General features: G+C 38.2%; 1 long non-coding RNA gene across 1 annotated transcript; it reads right to left on the bottom strand.

The window, feature by feature from the left end:
* Positions 1–246: 246 nt before the first annotated feature.
* On the bottom strand, positions 247–2,994 carry LOC134292539 (uncharacterized). The gene is made up of 2 exons (XR_009999783.1): positions 2,738–2,994; positions 247–1,196 (listed from the first exon to the last, which is right to left on the bottom strand). It is a non-coding gene; the product is annotated as an uncharacterized LOC134292539 (long non-coding RNA).
* Positions 2,995–8,138: the final 5,144 nt, after the last annotated feature.

Raw genomic sequence — 8,138 nt, 5'->3', positions numbered from 1 at the left:
TTTCACTTCAATGGGGTTCAGTATTATCCATGGTTTTTCACATCCATGCAAAGTATGTGAATGTATTCCCCATGGATACAGGGGTCACAATTGTATTTTTAACCTAATATACTAACTGAATAGAACTTTTTAACAATGAATTAGCAATGCTATCCTCAAAGCTGTCATACTTATGGTTGAATATTTGATATTACTGTTGTACCCCTAGGCTGCGTAGGTACCTCAAAACCACATTGGAGCCCAGAATATAAGCAAGCAAGCTGTTTATTGAAGATTATATGTAAGCAATAGCAAATCAAAGTTCCAAGTCAATAAAATGGTTTGAGATCACAAGAACAAAGTACTTGAAAATCCTGAAGCAAAAGTCTTTAAAAATCACTCAAAGAACATAGTCCAAACCGGATATCAAAGTCAGTCCCAAGAAAAGTGTCACAAATAGTCTGAACAAGGTTACAAGGAGTGATCCAAGGCATGAGTCAAGCTGGAGACACAAGAAGCAAAACTGGAATGCAGGAACAAACATCAAGCTAGTCCAAGGTACGGAGTCAATGTTGAAACTCAAAGCAAGGGTCTTGGCTGAAACAGAAATCCAAACTGCAAAAGTACTGGAACATTCAAGTGGATACACAGGAACAAGCAAGGCTGGAACTTGAATCAAGATACAAGGCTGCAGGAGTACACAGGAACACGAAGCAAAGATCTTCCTCTCTTGGATTAGCAAAGTTACCACCTCTGACTGTGTCAGAGAAAGCAACCCTTCTTAAGGGAAATTCAAGGTCCTTTTCTGTGAGAAGTTGCTCATTATTTCATTTCAAAAGCAAATGTCTACTCCTAACGTACTCCCTTTCTTTTCTCAACTGAGTTATCCTCCGGTCAAGCTCATTATCCCTCTCCACCTTATTACTTCCAGCATTCAAACTAGAATGTCCATCTGGCACCAGATCTGACCTTGACTGTTTTGAGGAATGTGGTTCAAAATGCTTACTTGCAACCCTTCTGTCTCTGGTCCCAGAATCTACTGGGACAAACTCTGGTTGCATCTCAGGCCCAAAGCCAAAGTCCTATGGGCAGGCCGGTGGCGGGACAAACTCTGGCTTCATCTCTGATGAGGCAGGTGCAGGGACAATCACAGGCTGAATGAGGCCAACCTCAGGCTCACCTGACAGCTCAGATGGAGGCTGGGCTACAACAATTACCTGCACATATGCATAGAGAAATTGTATTATTATAGTTATATAAAAAGACACATTTTTAGAAAAAATAATGTGCAAGGTCAATATGATATTAGTCCTTTATAACTTTATTCTCAACTGGCATTTATACCCAGTGTTGCCCGCATATCGTTGGCTGCCCACTAACCTTCTCCCTTCTCCAGCTCTGAGAGGCCTAAATTGAAATGTCTTCATGACAACACCCTGGTAAGGATGGACAGTCTCTGTTTGTGGCTTTTTCCTTCCTTCCTTCCTTCCTTCCTTCCTTCCTTCCTCCATTTTCTTCATACACATCTCATCTTTCTTTCTTTCCCAGTGACATCACAGAGGGCACTTCACACAGCAATAGTCTTTGTGGTCCAAACAAATAGATAGTCAGAAGATAAACATGCTAACTTTAATATATATAGAGAGATGAAGTTGCTGGGGAATGGGCTTGGCTATGTTATCAGCTGTCATTCAGTTTGATCTTCAGTGAATTCTGTGTATATCAGTGAATTCTGTGGATATAGACATCAAACTGCTGTTTTACAGAAAATAAAAATAACCAATAGCCTTTCTCAATAGTCTAGTGCTGAATTAGATGTTCTATATAATATTAAAGACTGGATTTCCTTTCACTCTGACAAAAGTGTTTGTTTCCCAAGCTCTTATCAGACAATTAGACAAGTTGGTTGTGGTTTGAAGAACCTTGCCTTCTGCTATACATACAAATATCTTCTAAAATATTGTGTATATTTCTGTCTAGTTCTATAGCATGCTTTGTATCTAAAGACAGAAAGCAGATAGAAATGTGGCAGATGCAGTCTTAAAACGTATGTCAAACACATTTCCCAAAATTACTGCTGAAATATGATTATGGAAATCACATATCACTCACTACACTGTGTATAGAGAGGTTCACTTGTGAACAAAGTGTATGCACTCCAGAAAGAATGTACCCATTTCCATGTGCATACCAGATGGGGAAAAATTATCCAATTGCATTTAAGAGATAATTAGTATGTACCAGCTTATGGAGATTAGTATATGACAATTAATGAATATTATTCATTTTTGAAGCTTATTAGGCAATCAAAGATATGCCTCCCAATAATGTCAAAAGCATGTAGGTTTTGAGGTAGATATTTCACATTCAGTGTCTGTAACATCAGATTATTATTCAAAATTCTACATTCAGAAAGTAAAGAGCAAAACTGGGATAATTTGACAAATGATGAACATTTTGTTGTCCTTTATTTCAGATCCAATTTCTTTCCAAGGATGGAAGGAAAAGCTACTTCGCAGAGGTTTGAAGGGAGTGTACGTGACTGAAGCTTAAATAGACACATGGAAAACAAAAAATCTGAAAGGATTTAACTATCATTTCAAATACCTGCCTCCTATTAAATAGTTACACAATGCACTAGGAAATAATGCCCTCTGATCATCATGTCCTGTTCTCTACAGGTAATCTGAATTGTATGAAAACCACTATTCCGTCTCTTAAAATGCATATCTAAACAGTACATGGGAAGGAATTCTACCTTTTGGAGAAGGTCAGGATATGAAAAAGTAAATTTCTTTGCCTTCAGAATGGTGATTGCTGTCTTGTTCACATGGTGTTATTATTTTGTACCGGAACTTTTCATTTCGAAATCACTGGAGAGGACAAAGGATGTTATTTAGTATTCTTTGAAGTGAATGAAGGCTCTGTAATTTTTGTTTTGAGAAGGAAAAGAGTACTGAATGAGTGAACCTGGTGATGAACATATTGCAGAATGAATAGGCATATTTCAGAACATACAATAATTGAAGAAAACTTGAGAGCAAATTGAATAAAGACTAGGGTGATGTCAATTTTTTTTCTTACATAATCATATGTATTGGAGAGAGCTCTATTCATTCATTTCTTCCAAAGAAATGAAACTTTTTCATGCAAAGAAAAACTTACATTTGTTACTAAGATACACATTATTTTCAAATATTTGTCACATAAGTCACATTCTTCCATTCCTTACAAGGAAGCATGGAAGGCTTCAATCCAGACTGGGACCACCACGCAAGGTGATAGGAGTGGAAAATATATTTGCAATTATTCCTTTCTACTGCATTTCTTAATTAAATTGCCCTAATGAATGTTTCCAAACATAAGCTAAGTTCTGAGCACTCCAAAGTGCCTGTCCTGGGCTTCACAAGGAGAACATGAAAAGTGAAGAATCCTCAGTAGACTTGGGCCCAGATCAGTTTGACCAAAAGTTATTTTTAATATTTGGTGGTCTGTTTTTTGTAATCCCAAAAAAACAGAACAAGAGGAGGAAACCGGAAAGCTGGGCAAAATGGATCAAGAGAGCTGGATTTATCAGCTACTGGAGAGGATGGAGTTAAGCCTACATTATACCTGAGGCAGGGGTCTGCTGCGGGGCTCCTGGAGAAGATCCTGCAGCATCTTTTCTCCCTCTCCAGCAGTAGAAGTTCCCTAGGCTCCTAGGAAGTTCCCTGGGAACTCACTTTCCCAGCAGCACTTGCATGGGGTGGGCATTGAAACATCTCTGAGTTCCTCTCAGAGCATGATGGGAGTTGGCATTTCTCTCTCTCTCTGTTTCTCAGGCAATAAAAGGCCTGGTTGTGTCCATGCTCTGATTGGCTGAGAGTGGACACAACCGACGACTACAATTCCCAGTACTCTGTCTTGTGGTTTTGTCTTATTTTAAAAAAATGTTATGGTAAAAACTTAAAATAATTTTTAAAAATCAGTAGATTGGTGAATTGTGCTGAAACTTGGCAGGACTGCAGTTGTAAATGGGTCTAAAACTGAGGTAGGTTTCATGCAGATAGGCCTTAAAATGACAGAGGATTGAGCCTTTAAAGTTTCCCATTGTAGCCAATGGAGTGAATCTTTGCAGAATGAAAATAGCAACATCCTCCAAATTTGAATTACTTCCCGGTAACAGAATGGGAAATTAGCTGAAAATGGACCATGAAATTGCATGCCTTTTAGCCAAATTGCACAAGCCTAATCATCAGGAATATTAACATTGTTTTATTGTTTTTAGAAACAGTCACACAACCACTTCATCACATATCCATCCAACCCGATTCAAGTGCACTATAGAAAAACAGCAGCTGCATTAGGGAGAGTTTCAGTTACATAGTAGGGACAACCCAAACCATACTGATTGGGGTGAGTCTTTCCAGTCTCATACATGGATTTGGTAAAGACTTCTGTAGGGGTGTTGGGTCCTACTTCTGGGGGAAAATACTGTGACATTCCCTGTACTTATAAGCATGGGTTAGATCCAATGCTACCCTTCTCTTGAGGGGGGGGGGGAGGTGACTTCTACTGAAGAGCTATCTTACATCTCAGTCTAGAACAGTGTTTCCCAAACGTTGATGTTCTGACGTTGACTGATGGCCAAGCTGGCTGAGGTTTCTGGGAGATGAAGTGTGACAAATTTGGAAGACCAAAGCCTGGGAACCACTGGTTAAGAATATTGCACAAGAAAAATTAAATTGAATCTCAAGATCTTGTACATACTCTTGCACATGTGGATGTACGAGAACTACCATTCTATGTAAAACATGTACACATTATATTGTTCCATGAATTTGCTTGAGCTAGAATGTCTATTTTTTTTCTTCTGCTCCTTTTCAAATAAACCACTGAATATTCCTATTTGATTCCTTACTTGTTAATAGCCCCTACAATTTCATGATTTTTTTCTTCAGAAACTGGTAATATGAGCACGAACATGAAAAATGGAAGAGAACCCAGATGTGTTATGAATGTCACATTCTTAGGTGCCAGTCCTCAGTTTGTTACATTGTCTTTGTTTTGTTTCAGACAATAAATGGGTGTTCTCCCACTCCTCCAATCCTCTGAGAAATAATGTAAAATGGTCAGTTCTCATTTTTCATACTGATGCACTGCATTTAGAAACTTTTTTTGTAACTCAGAGGCAGAATTGCTAATGCAGTGGTTGCTATGGCAAGTGAGGAATTTTCTATTGAACAAAGGAATAAATAGTTGTACTGAACACAGATCCAATAGATAAATGTGCCAAGATAGGACACCTCTTGTGCATCGTGATTGTTTGTAACCATGTTCAGCATAATTGTTTACATCCAAACATATTACTATTTAGGACACAAATAGTACATTTAGTTCCCTTCAAACTGGCATACTTCAAGTAATCCTTGTTGTAAAATAATCTATTCCTTTAAAAAGCTGTCACAAAAAGACATGCAATGTGAAAAGGAGAGGGCATAGCACTGTCAAAAATGATCACTAATAAAAATTCTACATGTGGGCAGATGCAGTCTTCCAAGGTCAGCTGAGTCAGAACTAAAAGTAATAAGAAGAGCGGAAAGTCATGAAAATGCTAGCTAGTGGAAATTCTCATGGCACAGCAGAATACTTCCTCCATTGGACCCTATAAATCAGCCTGTACTATTAAAAGATATATTAAATCAGAAACTTTGAGATTTTGGACCTCCAACCATTTTGGACTTCAACACTCAGAAGCTACAGGCAGCAATGATTCTGAATAAAGGCGGAAAGAATATTTGGCAGTTTTAAATGCTCAAGAAGATGTTCCTCTGGTGTCAGGGAAACTCTGACAAAGAGATTTCTGGATTGAAGAGAATATTCACAGTGCACGACTTATTCTGTACACAAATCACAAAATAGCCGTTTTGTGCATCCAACATTTCCTGTTCAGAAGGTAATATCATGGTAGACATTTACTTTTCAGTGCAGAAATACTATGTTCTTTGCATACAAAAATAAAAATATCATCACACAATTTTTATGCAGAATAAGTCCCAAAAAGCTAATAATATTTGAAAACCACAGTTTTTGAAAACTTTCTTGTGACAGGAAGGAGATTGCTAAATATTACATGTCGTTTCATTTGGGACTGAAATGGCAAAAGGATTGCATCCCTCATCCTGGAAGCTGAAGTGTAAAATAACTGGAGGACTAAGGACTTTCTAGTGAGCATGGGCCAGGCTGGTTAGCAGCCAGCTGCAACAAATCACTTTGACCAAAAGGTCATGAGTTCAAGGCCAGCCTGTGCCTGCGTCTGTCTCTGTCTCTGATCTATGTTATGGCAATTGAATGTTTGCCTTATATGTGCAATGTGATCCACCCTGAGTCCCTTTCGGGGTGAGAAGGGTGGAATATAAATACGGTAAATAAATAAATAAATAAATAAATAAATAAATAAATGTGTGACTCCAAGCTAGTTCTGCTATTGGTAATATTTAACCTGTATGTGTGTGTGTGTGTGTGTGGGGGGGGGGGAGATTTGGGAATGGGAGAAAATGTTGTTAGGAAGGTTTAAGCTTTACTGACCTGTGAGACCAAATCCCATCCTGGATCAGGACTACATAAATATAGTACAGCATACGAGGGGGATATATCAGAATTTACACAAAATTTATTTAGTGTATTGTGTAATTCAGGTGTAGGGAACAGTAGCCTTCTTGGATTTTTGGTATTTGCACATTTGCCTGATGCGAAAAATGGCAGCAGAGTTACCATTTAATATTCTGATTTCAAAACCATTGATTAGAAGAAATTTGGATTAACAAACAATAGAGTGAAATGCAATGTACTGATTCTATCTGCAGAAATGGGGTGGGGAATTTCAAGCCATGTGGCTAAATTGAGCCTTCCTGGGTTACTGGGCCAGACTTCTGAACTTCTCCAGGAAGCTATGCCACCAACTGTATCATGGTGGTGTCTGAAAATGTGGTGGGCTTCCCATCTTTTTTATGGATCCTACCCTCCTGCCATTCTACAAGGTTTTGCAGTGAGTTCTGTTCACTTACGGTGCTCCATGCAGTCATGCCAGCCACATGACCTTGGAGGGGTCTACGGACAACACTGGCTTGTCGGCTTAGAAATGGAGATGAGCACCAACCCCCAGAGTCGGACATGGCTAGACTTAATGTCAGGGAAAACCTTTACCTTTTTACCTACTGTTCACTTGTGAAATGCAATCCTTAAAATCTTGTCTGAATCTGAATTCATTCCTCGTGCTGAAGGAATTTCCTCATTTAATGTCCTAGAAAATACAACGTTTCATTATGGTTAAGTTAAGAGACCATTGTCACTTTCATGTTTTTGTATCAGGAAAGCAAATCAAGACATTGGTCATTTTATCCTGGATTTTTCTATTAAATTTATTCAAATTCAAAGAAAATAAATTCTACGTTGTAAACTTTTCAGCCAGTTCTGTACTCACATCAAAGAAGGCTCAGTAGTAGATAGTGAGCTTTAAGACCCAGATCAGTCCCAACCTAAATTCGCAATAAAATGAACTCTTTGACATCTACCTTGAAGTCCTCTTGGAAGAGTCTCTGTATTTTAAATACAAACTTTTCCTACAAAGAGAAGAAAATAGGTGCAATTAAGATTCATTATTCAATTTATCACTGTCAAGAGTCACTGTTGATTGATGTGTCTTTTCAAAAGATGCATTTGATCCTAAGAGGCTTAAAGCTTATCCTGTGAAATCTTCTCCATAAATCCCAAGCCAGCCATGGAAAATCTGACATGTAAGAACTAATTCTCCTAACCTTCAGTGCCTGGCAGGCGTAGAGGGGGAGGAAGGGGGGGAGAGAAGAATGTAAATGTAGAGTTTTAATTATTTTCTTCCTGTTTTTTATTTTATTTTTCTTCCCCTGTATAATTACTGTGTATTTCCCCCCAACTATAATTAAGATTCTACCTTCTTCACAATCCAACTGGTCTGTTTATGCAGAATGTGCTGTATATTAATCAATAACTGATTCATGGTGCTAATGATAGCATTGTTATCTACACAAACATCTTCATTTTGACACCTGGATACCTCAAAGCTATTAATAATGCACCAAAAGCACTCATGAGATAAAGGGAAGGTATCTATGTACACTATACTCTAAATCCGACTACGTTTA

The sequence above is a fragment of the Anolis carolinensis genome, chromosome 1 (assembly GCF_035594765.1).
Source record: "Anolis carolinensis isolate JA03-04 chromosome 1, rAnoCar3.1.pri, whole genome shotgun sequence".
NCBI lineage: Eukaryota > Metazoa > Chordata > Lepidosauria > Squamata > Dactyloidae > Anolis > Anolis carolinensis.
The sequence above is the reverse complement of the archived record's forward strand: the minus strand, read 5'-3'. Positions and strand labels throughout refer to the sequence as shown.